Source organism: Prionailurus bengalensis, chromosome B3, assembly GCF_016509475.1.
Source record: "Prionailurus bengalensis isolate Pbe53 chromosome B3, Fcat_Pben_1.1_paternal_pri, whole genome shotgun sequence".
Lineage (NCBI taxonomy): Eukaryota > Metazoa > Chordata > Mammalia > Carnivora > Felidae > Prionailurus > Prionailurus bengalensis.
This window is the reverse complement of record NC_057355.1, coordinates 88958132-88978048: the sequence shown is the minus strand read 5'-3', so window position 1 is coordinate 88978048 and position 19917 is coordinate 88958132. Positions and strand designations below refer to the sequence as shown.

The 19917-nt window shown below is 37.8% G+C and overlaps 1 pseudogene; it reads left to right on the top strand.

The window, feature by feature from the left end:
• The first annotated feature begins 8183 nt into the window (after positions 1-8183).
• LOC122467941 lies at positions 8184-8952 on the top strand (annotated as a pseudogene).
• Positions 8953-19917: the final 10965 nt, after the last annotated feature.

The window sequence follows — 19917 nt, the reverse complement described above, 5'->3', positions numbered from 1 at the left end:
CTTTATCCATTCATCCATCAATGGACATTCGGGCTCTTTCCATACTTTGGCTATTGCTTTTTTTTCTTTAACATTTATTCATATACAAGAGACAGAGATCACAAGCAGGATAGGGGCAGAGAGAGAGGGAGACACAGAATTGAAGCAGGCTCCAGGCTTTGAGCTGTCAGCACAGAGCCCGACGCAGGCTTCAACTTACAAGTTGTGAGATCATGACCTGAGCTGAAGTCGGATGCTTAACCGACTAAGCCACCCAGGCATCCCTGGCTATTGTTGATAGTGCTGCTATAAACATTGGGGTGCATGTGCCCCTTCAAAACAGCACACACCTGTATCCTCTGGATAAATACCTAGTAGTGCAATTTCTGGGTCCTAAGGTAGTTCTATTTTTCATTTTTTGAGGAACCTCCATACTGTTTTCCAGAGTAGCTGCACCAGTTTGCATTCCCACCAGCAGTGCAAAAGAGATCCTCTAAATAAAAAAACTTTTTAAAAGCATGTTTGTGTATGTCACAAAAAATATGAGGAATGAATTTGTTAAACAGAAAGGCTCTGAGCTACTTCCTAAGTCCCACTGTTAGAAGAGAGATGTGGAGTTTAATGGTGTTATTCAAAAAATAACCACCTTATATTCAAATTCATGTGCAATAGACCCATTTTAAGCTCCTATTCCAAGTAGGAAATCACTTCTCCTGCCAAAAGATGTTGGCATTCACATCAATTAGCACTAGGTTCAGCTACACATAACAAAAAAATCCAACAAAGAAATGGCTTACATTCTTAAAAGAAAAAGAAGTTGTCTCTTTTAAGTCTCTCATGCATAAGAAATTTGGAGGTAAGCAATTCAGAGCTGGAATGATGGACCACAGCATCATCTCATACTCAAGCTCTCCATTCTTCCCCCATCTTAGAGAATGATTTTCATTCTCCAAATCATCCTATGGTCCAGGTGGCTGCTACAGCCCCAGCCATCACATCCACATTCTAGACATCAGGACAAAAGAAAATAAGAAGAAACCTTATTGCCTCTTTTAAAAGAGACTTCTAGGCAGTCCAGCACAACACTGCTACTTACATCTCATTGGTGAGAACTTTATCTGATTGTACTGGGAATGAAGAGAGATATTTATATTTAAGGTTACAATGAACTTGGCTAAAACTTGGGTTTCTCTTACTAAGGAAGAAGAATGAGTGTAACAAAAAACCAGTGATACTGCTTCAGCACTCACTCTTCACCAGTTTCTCTGCTGTCAGAAATATCAAATGATCTTGGGCGAGTCACTCAAATCTCTCTACTCTTCGATTTCCTCAGTTCTAAAATATCTAACTTGTATATTTGTTTGAAACTTAAATGAGATGACAAGTGTAAAGGGCCTAGGGCATATAGGTCCTCAGTAAACATCAGCCCCTTTCACATATCAACAGAAGCAGAATTGAAGGGGTTGGATTGAACCCAAACTGGCAAATCCCTTGGGGCTGTAATTGGGAACTACTGTCTCCTCGGTCAAGGACAAACTGGGTGAGTTCTCCTGGCACTTGGTCTTCCTCTTCTTTCCTATATTACACCCCATATCCAGCTTATGCCATAGAAGCCTAAGCAATAACTGGGTGCACAGAAGCTGTGGCAACTGGATGACCTGCTCTACAGAAAGAACTGAAGGAAAAATGGAGAAAATCAATTTTCCACTAAAACTTCGTATACCAGAAGAACTCTAAATATATATATATATATTTGCAAAGACAGCAAACCATTCAGATTTCTAGCAGTTTCTACTGTCTGCTTAAAAGAAAGTGCTCCTAGATTACCCAACCTTTGGTTTATGTTTCAAGTCATTCCTCTTGGAGAACCCACTGAGAGACTGTGAGGATTACTGATCAACTATCTGCTACTGCAGACCAGGTTCTCTGCAAGCAGATGTTGAGATGGAGTTTGGGATGCAAGATGTTTGGGAGGGATAAAGCCTGTGGATGAAAGGAGTAGAACCAAGATTGACCGGAAAGAGAAGTTAAATTGTAAACGCTGGCAGGGACCTCTGGAGCAAGTATTGTCTAACAGGATGTACCCCATCAGGCAGTCTGGTCTTTATTACCACCACCACATCTCATGCAATTATCAGTGGGGAGCTGTTCTGGAAGGGCAGGACTTCAACGGAATCCAACCCTAAAGGAGCTGACATCTTCAGACTTTCTGCTGAATGCTTCCCCATAGCTGGACAGCAAGACCCACCTTGTAGGAGACAGGGCAGCACAAGTCTACACTATCTGCCATAGAAATTAATGTCCACCATAAAAGGATGTCAGTGTTTTCCTGGCTCTGCTGGTCATACATTGATTTCTTATGACAAATGGAGTTGACACAAAAATCACTGTATTTTACTCCTCGACTCACATCACAAGAGTGTATGCTTAATTGATAATAGGCTTGAAATGCTATATAAACAATTCAATTAAGATTAGAAAGATTGGAAAGTCAGGTTTACTCTATCAGCCCTCTTGGTGTAAAGATCAATGTATATAAGTAAGGATTTTTCCATTTAAAAGGAGATTTGAATGCACTTCATACTTGATAGCAAAAACCTGAAAGATAAGGACTATGGAGAAAACTGATCTTTAGCAGATTTCCAATATTTCTGAAATCTTGCTTTCCCAGGAAGCAAACTTTTTTAGTACTTATTTTCCAATTTTAAGTTCTACTGAGATGCAATGGATACTTTCATTTTCTGGTTAAAATGTTCAGTGGTAAGCTGAATTTCCTCAATTCTCAGGGTAATCCTGCAATTGCTGCATGTGTCCTCCATGGGGATTTCCTCTAAGAAATGCTAGACATCCTTTATTTCACAAAACTACCAAATTCTCAAAGAAGCAAAACACACCAAAAGAATTTTTTCCACTAGAATCAAAATTAGTCCTTGCTTAACATATAATACCTAGTTTGTCATATTAAGTACAAGTCCACTGCAGTCTAAAACATGGACCAAATTCATTTTGTAATAAATCATTTTGAATTTTTTTTTTGGTAGGGTGGGGTGGTGAGTGTTTAAGAAACTAGAATAGTAACAGAGCAGATCACCAAAACACTATGCATTTCACATTAACATAGTTCAGTTAACGACCAGTTTTTATCTTAGCTTTTCCTATGGAGCTGCTCTCACAATAACTACTAAAAATATTTCTTCCCCAGAGAAGCTTACCAGGGAATGAACCAGAAGGAGGAGATAAAGAGGGAATAAAGAAGATGTTCAAGAACATTCAACTATCTGGAGCTAAGTGTTTAATGAAGCAAGGACCAGAGCTGAGAAAGAATTTCTGAAAGGACACCAAACCAAGAGGGGTATCTCTAGATCAAGTGTTAACAAACCAAAGCCCATTAGCCAAATCCAACCCATCATTTGTTTTTGTAAATAGAGATTTATTGTAACACGGCTACATCTATTTGTTTACATATTGTCTATGGCTGCTTTCGCGCTACCATAGATGACTGAATTCAACAGTTGCAACAGAGATTATGTGTTGGTCTACAAAGCCAAGAATATTTACTATCTGTCCTTTTCCAAAAAAAGTTGCTGACCTGTGCTCTAGATGGTTACAAATACTGAGTCACAGAGGGCACTAGGCCAGTAACTATGATGTAGTCTTAAATGGAGAAGTAAGCTTCTTTGGACAAAGAGAGAGCTAAGGCAGAGTCTTCAGGACAATTGATGACATCTTATAACTCCTATGTGCCAAGCCATGCAAGCTGTTTCCACCTGCAAATAACAATCCTCTGTGATAATCCTTTGACATATTGTAAGTGACTCTTCTACCTCTCCTTTCCCCCCAAGTTTCTCTCGTTGCACCTCCTCTTTTCTAACTCACACTCTTCTGGGCATTTCCATCAACATTTTTAGCGCCAAATAACTTCTATAGGCTGATGATTCCCAACTCCACATCTCCTGAACCTGAGATCTGCAGACCTACTGCCTTTGGAACAGCTCTACTCCTCAAATGCAATATACATAATAACTCACCCCTTCTTCCCCTCTAAATAAAATTAGTGATGAATTCTGACTGCCTTATTTAGATCCCTCACTCCACCCTTACTAGTTCTGTAACCCCAGGTAGATGACTTAAACCCTTTAATACTTGGTTTCCTCATGTGTAAATCTGGGATAATAAAAATACCTACTGCAGAGTGCCGTTAGGATTAAATGAGATGGTGTATGTAAAGGACTTAAAAAAATGCTCGACACAAATGAATAGCTCAATAACTATTAGTAGTGAAACTATCAGTAGAATGTTTTATTTTTATTTCCACTATTAGTAACTAGCAATTCCATTAAGTGTTACCTTTTACCTTGGTTCTCCTCTTGAAATTCTGACTTCTCTATGCTCTCACAGGGCATACTTCCTCCTAACAGATCAAGGGTTTATCATTGTTTTGTAATTGCTTATTTATATGTCATCTCTCAAGAAGTCCATAAGCAACTTGGTGACAAGCTGCATCTGATTTTACTCTTGATACTGAAGGAATATCATAGAATGGACATAGTGGGCAGGTGGAGAGATTAGCGAGAGGATACTAGATGAGACATAAAGAGGGCCTATTAAACTAAGTCAGTGGGACTGAGGATGCAGTGGGGAGGAAACGATTTCAGAAAAGTTCAGAAAAAAAGATTCAACAGAACTTGGCAATGACTGGATATCAGCAATGAAAGAAAATCTTCCATTGTACTTCCTACCAGCCACAAGTTTATCTACTCTTGAAGTAAGAATATTTTCAACAGAGCAAAGACTGTTATTTTGAGCTAGGACTGGTCGTAAGAATGAGAATTAGATGTGACTTCAGACTTTCTCTCTGCCCAGCTTTAATGTGTTAGTCCTCACCTAGTCTCCTCATCATATTTTTTATCCATTGAGCAGTGTAGCCCAAGAGATAAGAGCACATGTCTGAAGTCAGGCAACCAGTTTCAGTTCCTCCCTGATAACTGGGGACTACAGGCAAGTTACTTAACCCCTCCAAATCTCAGTTTCTTCATCTATTTTTTAATGAAAATTTATTTATTTATATTTTTGTTTATTTTTACTTCAAGTGTAATGAACATACAGTTTTACAATAGTTTCAGGTGTATAATATAGTGATTCAACACTTCCATACATCACCGGGTGCTCATCACAGCAAGGGCACTCCTTAATCTCCAACACCTATTTCACCCATCTTCCCACCTACCTCCCCTCTGGTAACCATCAGTTTGTTGTCTATAGTTAAGAGTCTGGGTTTTTGTTTGTCTCTTTTTTTCTTTGTTCATTTGTTTTGTTTCTTAAATTCCACATATGAGTGAAATTAGTTTCCTCATCTTTATTTTTTTTTCAACGTTTATTTATTTTATTTTTGGGACAGAGAGAGACAGAGCATGAACGGGGGAGGGGAAGAGAGAGAGGGAGACACAGAATCGGAAGCAGGCTCCAGGCTCTGAGCCATCAGCCCAGAGCCTGACGCAGGGCTCGAACTCACAGACCGCGAGATCGTGACCTGGCTGAAGTCGGACGCTTAACCGACTGCGCCACCCAGGCGCCCCAGTTTCCTCATCTTTAAAAGGAGAATGATGATTGTATCTACCTTGCTGGTTTATATGAAAATTAAATAGACAATACATGTAGAGCCTTGGGCACAGCACCTGGTAAATAGTAAACATTCCATATTCACTATTTTTATTTTATAAGAATAAACATAGTAAAGTAATGAATCTTTAACTTGGAGAGCCACAAATATAAAAAATTCCTAAGACAGAGCTACAACTTTTGTATCATAAAACATAAAATATAATCAAAATGTCTAATCTGGATATTTTGTAGAAAAGTAGGTATGAATACCACATGAGCCAAAAGATAAAAATCTCATCCTATAACACCTGTTGGAAGATATCATTAGAAATTGGACTAGAAGAAAAGAAAGTCAATCAGCTGAAATCATTTGACCTCCGTAATTTCTTTCATAATAAGAATCTGTACTCTGCTCAAGAATTGGACTCCCAATCTAACCTCTATCATATCATTGCTCACACAAATTTCTTTACCTTTCAGTTATGAATTTATTACCAAATCTTTTAGAACTGAACATTCTTATTCAGTATAGAAACAGCAAAGTCAAAAGATATGTTTAATAATTTCCTTCTAACAAATGGAAAGTAAATGTTATGAGTAGCATATTTTAGTATTATAACTAACTTAGGAATTATTGGTTTATATCATTTAGTGTTTATTGTTGCTTAGGAAGACTATAAAATCCAAATGGTCTATCAAGTTCCTGATTGGAAAGCTGTTCTATTCACAAAAGTTGACTAATGTGACACTGACAGTAGTTCATTGTGAATTTTTCATATTAGGCAAGTCATATCATTATCAGTATATTACTTTAAAAAGGTAAGAGTGGGGCGCCTGGGTGGCGCAGTCGGTTAAGCGTCCGACTTCAGCCAGGTCACGATCTCGCGGTCCGTGAGTTCGAGCCCCGCGTCGGGCTCTGGGCTGATGGCTCAGAGCCTGGAGCCTGCTTCCGATTCTGTGTCTCCCTCTCTCTCTGCCCCTCGCCCATTCATGCTCTGTATCTCTCTGTCCCAAAAATAAATAAACGTTGAAAAAAAAATTTTTTTTAATAAAATAAAAAAATAAAAAGGTAAGAGTGACATAAAATGAATGCAACTAAAATCTAAGGGCAAGTTCTCCCTAATTCTCCTTACCCTCCAGCCCAGCTACCATTACTTCCAGGGTTCAGATATCCATGAAATTTCAACCAAAAAGGGTTTGAAAAGATAGAGGCAACTTTTATAAGAAAAATAAAGTAAACTCAGAAGACAGGTAGGTGAGAGGAAACCCATTCCATTTTGGTCCTCTGTGTAGCCTCAATTGAGTCATTTCTTTCTATACTACTCTTTCCTCATTTCTGAAGTAATAATTGCCATCTCATCATCTTGACAGTGTGATCTAAATTCTAGGAATTTCTCTCGCCTCATTTTGCCATTCAAAAATGATGGAATTGCATTAGACATTTCTAAGTTTGCTTTAGCTTTCAAATGCTATGACTCCAATAGGTCAAAGGTTATTTTCATTAAAGCTTAAAGACATCTTATCCAGAAGACCCCTGGCCAAGTACACCTATGTTATCCATAGACATTATGGATTTCTTTAGGTCCACAAGAAGACAGAACATCTGACTGACAAATTTTTATGGAAAGTCAGGAAGCAGGAAGGCCAGTACTACAGAGAACTATCTAGAGAGGAGAAAGCCATTGGGGGAGTGGGGGGGGGGGGTGGGCAGCAGGCCACAGGGCCAAGGTTAAGAATGCTTTCTTCATGGTAGGTGTTCAACAGAGATGGTAAATTTTCTTGGAAAGTAGGTGTGGATATTGTCAGTGTAAGGAGAGAAGATACTCCAAAAGAGAAATCTGTGTGACATTAAAGACTACTTATCATGCTGAGTTATGTTGTCTCAAGATTTCATTGTCTGATGATAATTTTTATAAGTCCTCAAAAATGAAACTTGTAATCATGTATGAGAACTCTCATCATGTGACCAAGTATATTATGAAGTTAAGGTTGCTATAAAAATACTCTTATAGTGAGGATTTGTTCTGGGCAAAATTATGGTGCAGAGAGAAAATATCATCATGACATTCTCATCTCCCCTCTGCCACATTTGTCTCCCCTCCAATTCTCACCCTTCCCTTGGTTTTCCTCCACCACCCCCCTTCTTAGTCCTGAATTCCTGAGGTATGGTGAGCTACCCTCTCAGCCTCTCAGCCATGGACTGAGCCTGGAAATACTGCACTTTCCTTTAGAACATCATCACAGTAGGATGAGCAATGGGCTTTGAAGTCAGGCATCATGAGTATGAGTCCTGGCCCCCTGTGAACAAGGGAAAATTACATACTTGCCAAGTGCTGACATCTAAAACTGCTGACATCTAAAACTGTTTAGAAGTGATAATATATTTAAGACACCTATCACAGTCCCTGGATTACAGTGCATGCAAAGTGACTCTTTTCTCCTTGTTTCCAAAGTGAAAATTCACTCAGTATGATAGCAGCATGGTTTAAAATCATTTGATAAGCTAATTCCCAATGGATGTTAATAACTAGTGGGAGTTTGGGAAGAAACAAGAGTGTGGCGTGAACAAGGGGAAGCAAAAGAAAGCAAGAAAGTATGCTACCATGAAGCAAACGATTAGTCTCTGAGATCAGGGGCTTAAAGAGAAGGATAGATTGAAGCCAAGGAAGGAAGGAAGGAAGGAAGGAAGGAAGGAAGGAAGGAAGGAAGGAAGAAAGAAAGAAAGAAAGAAAGAAAGAAAGAAAGAAAGAAAGAAAGAAAGAAAGAAAAGATCCCAGTGCACTCAAGGAAAGAGAAGTCCCCCCAACATCTTTCCTGCTTATTCTTCCAATATAACACACAGCTGGGCCTACCTTACTACATCCTGGTTGATACCAACTTTATCAACTTTTCCATTAAAGCCAAACTTGACTTAGTACAATTAATGATGGACTGTCTCTATGCCTAGTGTATCCCTTGTATAACTGTGTAATGGCTGAAATTGAGAAATTGGGGCAAAAGTATCAAGTGGCTCTAAGGATTGCCAAAGATCCAAGATTTGCATGATTACCATACACACACAAAGGAACCTATACAGATGACTGCTTAGTACAGACCGTAACTCACCACAAGTGTTACATGTGGCCACAGTTGACCGGGACCTTAAATGAAGGATCTGGAAGATCTCTGGAGTTCCCATCATGTACCTTTCTAACCACAGGTACAACATTGAATGGATGCCAGATGATTATGGAGCCCCTTGGTTCTAATTCTGACACTCTAAAGATAAAGTTCCTCTGCCTTCTTTTACCAACTTTTTCGGTTTCCAGTAAATATAGCAATATGCTATAGCATGAATTATTCTCCTTACCCATTTGTTCTGTTATGAGCTGAGTATGGTGAAACATACTCACTTTTTTATATTGTTTTGGAATTGATATTTTGTATCATTTTGAATTTTGTTGCATCTTTTTATAAATCAGATGATTGCACACACACACACACAAAACATAGCTAGTGGGAGTTTAATGAGCTACTACTTCCTTAATCACTCAATGAAAGGAAATGCTTAGAGACCATACTTTAAAAACAGAAGAATGAAAACAGAATTTCTAGTGGGGTGGCAGGTAAGTAGAAAAATTGGATTTTTACGTGTTCTGTTGCACAGGTAGATGTTTTCTAGAAAACTCTGCATGGTAACTCTTTTCCAAGTGTTTTCAAAAACCAATTTTGCACTGGCCATGAGAAACTTAAAAACTTTTCAGCTAAGAAATAAAGATCTCTGATCTGACAGAAACAAAAAGAAAGGGAAGCCAAAGAAAGTTGTTTCAGAAGCAATTCTAAGGCACTAAGATTTCTTGATAACTCAGAAAGGTCTTGGTATTCTTATGTAGAAAGGAGACAGTATATGAGAAAACCTGTTACTTGTCTTTGTGGGAACTAATAAGTGAAACAGGCCCACAAAATAGCCTGATTATAGGGTACCAAGAATAAGACTTGATGACACTAGTGATGTTGTGACGCCTTCCTTGCTGTGAGTATATGATGATTCATAAGAGAAAAATTATATTTGTGGCAAGGAGAAGATAGAAAAGGTGAATCGTGACCCAAAGGAAGCTTCATTTATACCATATACTCATTTACATGAATGAAGTCATTCTTTTAAAAGTTTAAGTTAGTCATAATTAATCTGTGACTATAGGATCTTTCTGTAAGACTCCAGTGAAATAGGAGTTAGCATAAATATCCATGATATTCAAGCATATTTTTAAAACCCACAATTTTGGCCTAAATTACTCAGATAAGACACTGGCTGCTCAGCTCTTTCTGCTGAGGAAGTGCATTAACTACCACCAAAGAGTAGAAGCTGACATTATTGCTGGAGTTTCTTAAAGCATTTCTGAACATCTGATTACTCATAGTCTACAACTTACAAATTATATAAACCTTTTGAGAATTGAGAGTCAATGCTTTCTTTTCATTATATTAGAAAGTAATAGCATTGTCTCTGAAAGAAATTAGAGGCCCATGGCTAATATTTACTGTGGACCATCTTACTCAGCGAATCCTCAGTAAATGTCAATTGTATGCATAGCCTACTCATCAGAGAAAACAGGAGTCCTGAAAGGGAATTATGACCCAACAGAGATCTCTGTTGATATGCCTTTTCCAGAGCAAAAGACTCAGTGATTTCTCTAAGACTAGAATCTGTGTTTTCTGACTTTCAGGCAGTGCTCTTGCGGTGTCCCATACTTCTACCCTAGGAAGCTGGGTTCAGTGTAAATATTTTGACATCCAGGTTAGATCTGCCACTTCCCAGCAATGTGATCATGGAAAAAAGGTTAAGCCCCTTTGACACTCTAATTTCCTCATCTGTGAAATGAAAATATTACAGGTACCTCGTATGATAGCTGTGTGTGTGTGTGTGTGTGTGTGTGTCTCAACATTTCAATGGCTTTCAAGGACAAATATTTATTTCTTACTCTCCTCACTGAGCTGAGACTCTGTGTTATTCTAGAAGTTCACGGACAGGAGTTAAAAGGGCAACTGGACACCCATAAAGCCTCTTAAAACTTGAGCTCACTGAATGCTTTCATTTCCACCCATATTCTAATAACCAAAACAAGTCATGTAACCAAACCCAAAGTTAATAGGAGAGAATATGCCACCTATCAAGAAGAAGAAAATAGTTAGGAATGATAAACCAATTACCAGAGCATATAAAACATCAAATAAAATCAGCGTGTCCAAAATAGTGATTCTGTCCCCTACTCCCTCTCTAAGTCTGGATTCTCAAGTTTACAGATTCATAAAATTGGTTGATTCATAAAATGGTTGGCTAATAATCATCCTCATACAAGCAGTATAAACAACAATACAGAATTTAGTCTGCAAATATAAATGATTTTCTTTTGGATACTTAAGTCACATATTTTCTATATCACATGTATTTTATCACATGTATTTTATATTGTATTTTTTAATACAATTTTTCATTTTAAATTATTTCTAAGGCTTTAGGTGTGCTGTCCAATGATGATTCTCAATATATAAGTTTTAGTAAAAGTTTGAAAGTACAACCATCTCCAGTAAAGTCTTCTCAACTATATTAAGATGCACTTTAATAACAAAGTAAAAATCTCCAAAATAACAATTGTCATGACTTGCATGTGTACAGGAAAATATTATAATATCAACCTACATGCATAGATAATGCAGGTTGAAATAATTTGAGGGGTAGTTTTGTAGTGGTCACAATTATAAAAAATCTCAAAAAAGTAACTGCAAAAGGAAAGGATATCTCACAAGAATATATTTATTACCACACAATACTAATTTTTACTACCAGCATCTTGTGTCAGAACCCCTAGGACTACCAGGGAAAATGAAGAAACCATGATTAAGAAATAAGCATTTCCACTATCATCCAAAATTTCCATTTGCATGAAGGTGACTCTGAATAAATTATATTCATCTTTGTTCAGAATTCTTGACTATATATCACAATGAAATATTAAGTTGTATACTCACAAAATGTCTAGTTAAGAAGAATATTCTCTCAGGTTGATTTCAGTGATGAATTTAGAGTTAGTGTCTCTCTGTGAGAGTCTATATTATATATGACAGCTTCATTTATAAAATGCTTCAGTATTAAAGTGACCCTGAAACAATAAAAGATGGACATGAAGTGCATAAAAAGGTCCGATTAGAATGCATTTATTTATGTCCCAGTCATCAAAAGAGATTAGTTATTCTCTAGATTAGTGCTATGCCACCATTACTGCCCTGTATGGAAAAGACTTTCACAGTGGTTTTCCATTTTCATCTATCTTCTGAATTAAATTAAATTAAATTAATTTTTAGTGTACAACAGAAGAAAAAAATTCCCAGGGGAATCAGTTTCTTCCTGAGCACTGCTCTCCAAAACCACCCCTCAGATCCCAAGGCTTTTGTGTTCACTCTCCTTTGATATCAAGAGCACATTGATTTCAAGTATAAAAACATTGTAGGGGAAAATCCTTAGGCAGGGTGCATTACATAATTTATTTAAAGAAACAGAATGTTTAGAGGAATTTATAGGAATAGGCTTAAGTGCAAGAAAACAGGCAACCAAAATATTTGTATTATTTTCAGCAAGTCAATGTAAATCTCTTGCCCAGCCCTCCAAAATTTTTCTCACATGGTTTTTGACATTTAAACTTCTACACAAGAGAGCAATGTCTTTCAACCCAAGTTAGTGATAATGCTTAAAGTGTATATAAACTTGAGAATTATAGCACATTACAGTCCCAACAAATATACAAGTAATTAAAACCAGCCTTTTCCTGAAAGCATGTTTTAACTGAGGAAAAGAGCAAGCAAGTTCTGGACACATTAGGTAAAGAAAAACAGGAAGAGAATCCATGCAATGGAGATAGAGGTCCAGAAAAAACAAGCTTGGTGCATCAAACAAGCTTCACTTATTTCAAGATTTTCCCTAGAGTTGCAATGAGTGGGTGCCTTCCACTGCATGATCTAGCCTCTGAGCATAGTGGGGTAACCAGCTGCAATCCAAATCAAACTTAATACTATTTTGGTGGAAAGGGGATTTAAGTTGTGGGTATGAGTGTTACTGGAGCCATTACTAAAAAAAAAATAGTCTCCTCATTGTATATACTAATCAAAAATGGGTAAATAGACTATTCAAGTATCAGCACATGTCAAACGCAGAGCTTTCCTGAAAAAGAGACGATATAGAAAGGACATAACAACTTAATGCAAGGACTAAAGTAAGTCCACCAGTGATAGTGAGGCACATTTGGTTTCCATATAAGAAAGAATTTCCTAAAAATTAGAACTGCCAAAAATGAAGAACTCTGAAGTGATGAACTCCTTACTCAAATGTTCAGGTAAGGGTGATGTGAAAAGGTTACCTGATTAAGAGATGTGGAAGGAGTTTGTACCAAAAACTGAAACTAAACTTAATGCTAAATACCTCTAATTTCTGAGGCCACAAAGAGAGTTTATGAGACATTAGTATAATAGCCCATAAAATAAAGGGTTTTTTTGGAGAATGACTATAAAAATGAAAGAAATTAAATGTTACAAATGAATCTAGAGGCCAGAAAAGACATGAACAAAGGCAAGACAACACTGGCATTGGCAAGGAAGAGCAGGTAAACAGGACACATGGGAATAAGATATTAGGTAGGATTAAGAAGAGCTAGGATGAAAAAACTGATGCTACTTACCAGGGTGGAGTGCACATGGAATAAAGACATAGGGATATGCAAATTAGGAGAATGAGAAATCAGCCTGAAATGGAGTTTCCCAAAATAGGTGCAGTGTTTAATATGTATTTCATGGGTTAAAAAAAAGGAGTCCTATGGTCAAATATTAAACATGTTTGCAAATACTTAGTTAAATACCATTAAACAGTCTCATAGAGCCTTAGCTATTCATCACAATTGTAAGTCTCCAAGAGAGGGAAATAATATGCAATGTCCCCATTAAATCAGTTTTTTATAGAAATCTTCAGGAACTATTACTTTTAAGAACATACAATAAGGGAAGCCTGGGTGGCTCAGTTGGTTAAGTGTCCAACCCTTGCTTTCAGCTCAGGTCATGATCTCACACTTTGTAGGATTGAGCCCTGCATCAGGCTGTGCTGACAGCTCGGAGCCTGGAGCCTGCTTTGGATTCTGTGTCTCTCTCTCTTTCTGCCCCTCCCTTGCTCACACTTTGTGTCTCTCTCTCAAAAACAAATAAACATTGGGGCGCCTGGGTGGCGCAGTCGGTTAAGCATCCGACTTCAGCCAGGTCACAGTCACGATCTCACGGTCCGTGAGTTCGAGCCCCACATGAGGCTCTGGGCTGATGGCTCAGAGCCTGGAGCTTGTTTCTGATTCTGTGTCTCCCTCTCTCTCTGCCCCTCCCCCGTTCATGCTCTGTCTCTCTCTGTCCCAAAAATAAATAAATGTTGAAAAAAAATTAAAAAATTAAAATAAATAAATAAACATTAAAAAAAATTTTAAGAAAGAATATACAATAAAAAATAAATATTGGATTTCATATTAGAAATACTGGACTTAGTATCTGATCATGAGTGAAAACTTGGACTTAGAACACAGGCTTGTACTCAAAGCCTAGTCATAATGAACCGTGCTAATTGACAGACTAGAAACAAGAATCTCAAGCCAATTTGGGGAGGAAGGACTGTAAAGTTAATCTCAAAAATTGTCCTAATGCTTTAAGTCCTGTTTAAGAGCCCTACCTTGTACCAGATTCTGTATTCTAAATTGTTGGCCATGAAAATAGAATTTGGATAGGGCCACCTGGGTGGCTCAGTCGGTTGAGTGTCCAACTCTTGATCTCATGGTTCATGAAGCTGGAGCCCCCACTGGGCTCTGTGTGGTCAGTGCAGAGTCTGCTTGGGATTCTCTCTCTCCTTTTCCCTCTGCCCCTCCCCTGCTCACTCACTCATTCTCGTTCTCTCTCTCTCTCAAAATAAATACACATTTAAGAAAAAAGAGATGAGACAAAATAAGTTACACTTCCAAGATCTCTTTGCTAGTAAGCTGTAGATTCAGGATTCAAGGTCTGCCTAACTCCAGATCTTACACTCTTAAATGGTGGGTGGTGCTGCTATTTAGTGATTAAGGAACATTAAGAACCACTAATTCACAGTATGATAAGACAATAACAATTTTACATATGAATTTGTAACAAAATATATAGTGTATGACCAGACCTTGCTTAAAACCCCTGTCTTTTCCCATTATACTCAAAACCCATGACATGCATTAGAATGCTCTAGATTAAAAGGACCTAAGTGATCTAGTTCCTGCCTGCCAGACTAATTTTATCACTTCTCTCTCTCTCTCTCTCTCTCTCTCTCTCTCTCTCTCTCTCTCTCTCTCTTTCTCTCTCTCTCTCTCACTCACTCACTCATAGTGCTCCAGCCACAAAATTTCTGACATTCTCTACGTCATTCTATGCTCTCCCTTGTCTTGGGATCTTTGCACTCGCCATTCTCAGTACCTAGAACAGTTTCCAACCACCACCCTCCCACCCCTTCACATCTTATCCCTCAAGTCTCAGCTTAAATGTCACTTTTTCAAAGAGTTTATCTTTTTCCACTGTGTCTACAATAGCTAACTCACCCCTTTCCTCTTGTACCAATCAGCCCGGCTATTATTATAGCAGTCTATTGCTTTGATTATATTAACCACAAACTGTGGTCTTTATTTACTTGTTTATTTTCCTTCTGCTTCACCAAACTGTAATCTCCCTGAAGGCAGGAGATCTGTCTTGTTTACCCAGACTAGTTGAAGGCTTGGTTCCTAGTGACCACTCAATAAATAAAATAAATGCCCAATAGGTATTATGCATTGAGGTCTGAAGAACAGAAGAGAAATCTGGGATTATTTATATATTTGGGAGTAATGGGCTGAAAGATGGTATGTGAAGCTATGGATGTGGATGGGTTTATGCACGGAGAATGTGCAGAGTGATAAGAGGAAAGAGACTAAGTTAAAACCTTGACATAGTAACCATCATCCAAGATGGTCCACAATGATTCTTCCCATTTATCTGGCCCTTGGGTGGTTCCCTCCCAAAATGAATAGGACTGACCTGTGTGACTACCAAGATAATAATATATTGCTATCAAGTGCTGTAGAGTTTGAGTTGCAATTCTAGGTCATAAAAGACTCCTCCTTGCTCTCTCAGAGAGTCAAATGCCATGTCAAAAGGACATTGAAGTAGCCCTCTGGAGAAATCAGTATGGCAAGAAACTGACATCTCCTAATAGCCAGCACCAACTTGCAGCACCTTGAGTGAACCAGTAGAAGCAAACCTTCCAGCTGCAGTCGAACTTTCAGATGACTGCAGCGCTGGCTGACATCTTACCTACAATCTCATAAAAGACTCAATCCAGAAATACTCAACTAAGCCACTCCTAAATTTCTGATCCATAGAAACTGAATGAAATAATAAATATTTGTTGTTGTTTTAAACATGAAGTTTTGGGATAGTTTGTAACCCAGCAATAGAAAACCAATACATTCAAGGACAACAATACATTCTTAATTAAGATTTGTCCAATAAGAATACTACAAACTCATCTTACGAATTTTACAAAACAGTATGCCATAGTTCATCTCTTCAGGCATTTTCTTAGAATACATTTTTCATCACACATATTCTGGCTTGCATTCTTAAATCCAAAACCAGACAGCCCATCTCTATCAAAGAGCTGGACATAAGAAGTACAATATATCAAGTAACAACCTTTTAATGGAGGGCATTTAATACTACAGAAACTGTTGTGGAAGTAGGAAAGTATCTTATGCAATTCCATGACCAAAATTTTACCTTTCGAAAATTGATTAGTGTGGGTTGCTTCTCAGAAAAAAGGAATAAGAACATTTGTTGGGTGTCTGCTAAGTGTCAGGCTCTGAACTATAAGCTTTAACATCTATTATCTCTTTTAAAAAATGCTATGAGGTCAGGGCCCCTGTGTGGGTCAGTTAGTTAATCATCTGCCTTTGGCTCAGATCATGATTTCGTGGCTTGTGAGTTCAAGCCCCGCGTCGGGCTCTGTGCTGACAGCTCAGAGCCTGGAGCCTGTTTCAGATTCTCTGTCTCCCTCTCTTTCTACCCCTCCTCAGCTTGTGCACTGTCTCTCTTTGTTTCTCTCTCAAAAATAAACAAACATTGAAAAAACATTTTTAATAAAAAACCCTATGAGGTCAATATTATGGGCCTCATTTTTGCTTGCCCATCAGAGCTTCCTCATCTCAGCATCTGGGTCCTTTTTTGCTTGTGGCTTTAAATTTATGTTGGATAATTGTCATCAATTGGAGAACATCAGGTACCTTCAACCCCTGTTTGGAATGAAATATTCTCTATAAAAAACAAAACAAAACAAAACTATATATATATATATATATATGTGTGTGTGTGTGTGTATATATATATATATATATATATATATATATCTGTGATGAAGGGAGGAGTCTTTTGGGGGGGCAATAAACATTTGGATTTTCAAATGGAGCAACTAAAGTTTTAGAATCACAAGTAGTAGTATATTAGAGCTGAAGAACCTGAGAGAACATTTATCTAAGCCCTCTCATATTGCAGATGAGGAAATGGGATTCATTAGCACAGAATAATCTGTCAAGTGGCCCATAGTGAATTAGTAGCTGAAGCAGAACTAGAAATAGCAACACTGCCTTGATTAAAATTGCAACGGTGCTTGGCATCTAGTAGATGCTCAGTAAATTAAATGAGGCTGTGATGCATCATCCTAGAACAATTACAGTTCCTCTAATATTTAGTGAGAACTGGGAGCTTCCCCCCAAAATTGGTATGTTCACTTTCTTCCTTTTTGCAAGCCAGTAGCATCAAAGGTTGAGATTTAAAGTAGCACCTAGACTTTGCTGCACCAAAGAGAAGGGAACTGGGAATGCTGTCATTTTCTTAGACCATGTAAAAAGCCACCTCAAAATTTAGTAGCTCGAATCACTCATTTTGCTTACAAATTTGTAATTTGGGCAGGAATAAACACAAATAGCTAGTCTGTGTTCCATACAACATCATCAAAGGCAGCTTAGCTGAGGACTAGAAGATCCATTTTCAAGATGGTTCACTCATGGCTAGTAAGCTGGAACTAGCTATAATCTAGAAGTTCAGCTAGAGGTGTGTGCACTGGATGCTCCATCATGCTGCTGCACTGGCTACTTAGGATTCCTCATGGCATGGTGGCTGGCTTCCAAGAGCATGCATCCCAAGAGACAGGAAGTGGAAGTTGCCATATTCTTAAAGCCTGGGCCAAAGACCAGCACAGAGTGATTTTCACCACATTCTATTGGTCAAGCAATCACAGAGCCCTGATTCCAGAGAGACAATGAAGATGCCATCTCTCTCCCTTTTTTTCAGTTTAAATTTATTTATTTTGAGAAACAGTGTGTGAGCAGAGGAAGGGAAGAGTGTGTGAGAGAGGAAGGGAATCCCAAGCAGGCTCCACACTGTCAGCACAGAGCCCAATGCAGGGCTCAAACTCATGAACCACAAGATGATAACCTGAGCTGAAATCAAGAGGCAGACGCTTAACTGACTGAGCCACCCAGGCAACCTGAAGATGTCATGTCTTAATGAAGGTATATCAGAAAATTGGTTGGCTATGTTTTAAAGCCATCAAAGATACTATCCTTTTAGTGTAAATGTAAATATGATTCCATTTTGCTGATGTGACAAAGAATTGAGCATTATTGGAGATAAGTCATAGATATCAAAATTATAATCTTTTCAAAGGTATTAATCCCTTCACAATATAGTAATCAAAAAAGGATAATAACAAGCTCTCATGGGAAATTGAAAGGCTTATTTATAGCTATAAAGGCACAGTATACTTATAATTTGTCTTAATAAATGCTTGTTAATAATGAGTTATGTATATAATGTCCTAACAGGTGAAAAGTATAATTATTATGTGCTTAAATAATTTTGCACCATGAAGCCTTTTCAGATTCCTGGACAACTGTCCATACCTGAATTGAAGAAGCCTCCAATTAATTAATTTTGCTGAACATGCCAGTAAAATATCAAACCCTATTTTTGAAAATGCTAGTTTTATGGGTTTTTAATTTTTGCAAAAGAAGCAATACCTATTGGATACCATAGGATTTCAGAACTTCTTTGCAAATAAGCCATGTTTTCACAGTACATGCTTAAGTCAATATATAACATATTCAGTCAGTTCTCCCAGTAACAGTCCTATTCAGGAATTAAATTGTATCCAAAGGAAGAGTTTTTCTAGTAATATTTAGGAATAGAATTGAATTGTCTTTATTGCTGTACCAAACAAGAAATTTTCAAATGTAACTCAGGTAGTGTGAGTAAAGATCTTAAAACTAGTTCTGTTTGTGAGGAGGAGCTTGTCGGCACCTTATTTAGACCACAGGCACAGTAACCAATTGGGATTTTCCCACAGGGGTTCTAGGATTTAAATTAAATGACTTTCTATTAGGCAACTGATACCACAAAAAGCAATAACTTCCTCAAGTCAGCCACTTATAGAAAGATTGGTTAAATAAGATGAGATTTGTCCTAGCTAAAAATGGGGCCTACAGCTGAGAGGTTGGTTTCTCAGGCACCAGGAGAGAGAAAGCTCTATTATCCAGTTAAGCATTCTTACTGCCAGAAAATGAAGTGAGTATAAAACAAGAGTCACAGCCAGCCAGCCAGTGGGCCTTATTTGTGTATTTGTGTATTTTAACGCTCACAGTGACTTAAAAGGCAATATTAGTTTTAATATCATCTGCTTCATTCATTTACATTTGTTACACACACCTCCTTCAGAAATCTAAATATCTGGCTTAGAGAATTACCTGGATTAATATAAATTTATTATCAAGGATTTATAAAAGAGTATATTTGGTGTAAACCTTTTTTAAGCCAGCTGAAAGATGACACCCTATGCCCTAAATCAGAACCTATATGAAGCAGACTCCAAATGAATACAGTCATTAGAAGCATGGCCTCGACCATTGTGTAAGACAATAGTCTCCACACTTGACCTTTCCTTAACGTACTAACACCTTCTCTGTTTTGTTTCTTGTCATCCTTTACTCACTATGGTTTAGGAGATGTTTGTGAAATGCTTGAGAGTGGCCCTGAAATAGAAAGCAAAAATTTAAAACCCAAAAATGACTATAGACTCCAAATTGTAAATACATATACAAAAAAGTTTGTATAAGCTTGGTAAGAGAAAAGAGGGAAGAGGAAGCATTCAGAAAGCAGATAACCACTCTAATAACAAGATGGAGCCCAATGATCCCAGTTACCCAGAAATTTTCAAAACAACTGGACTAG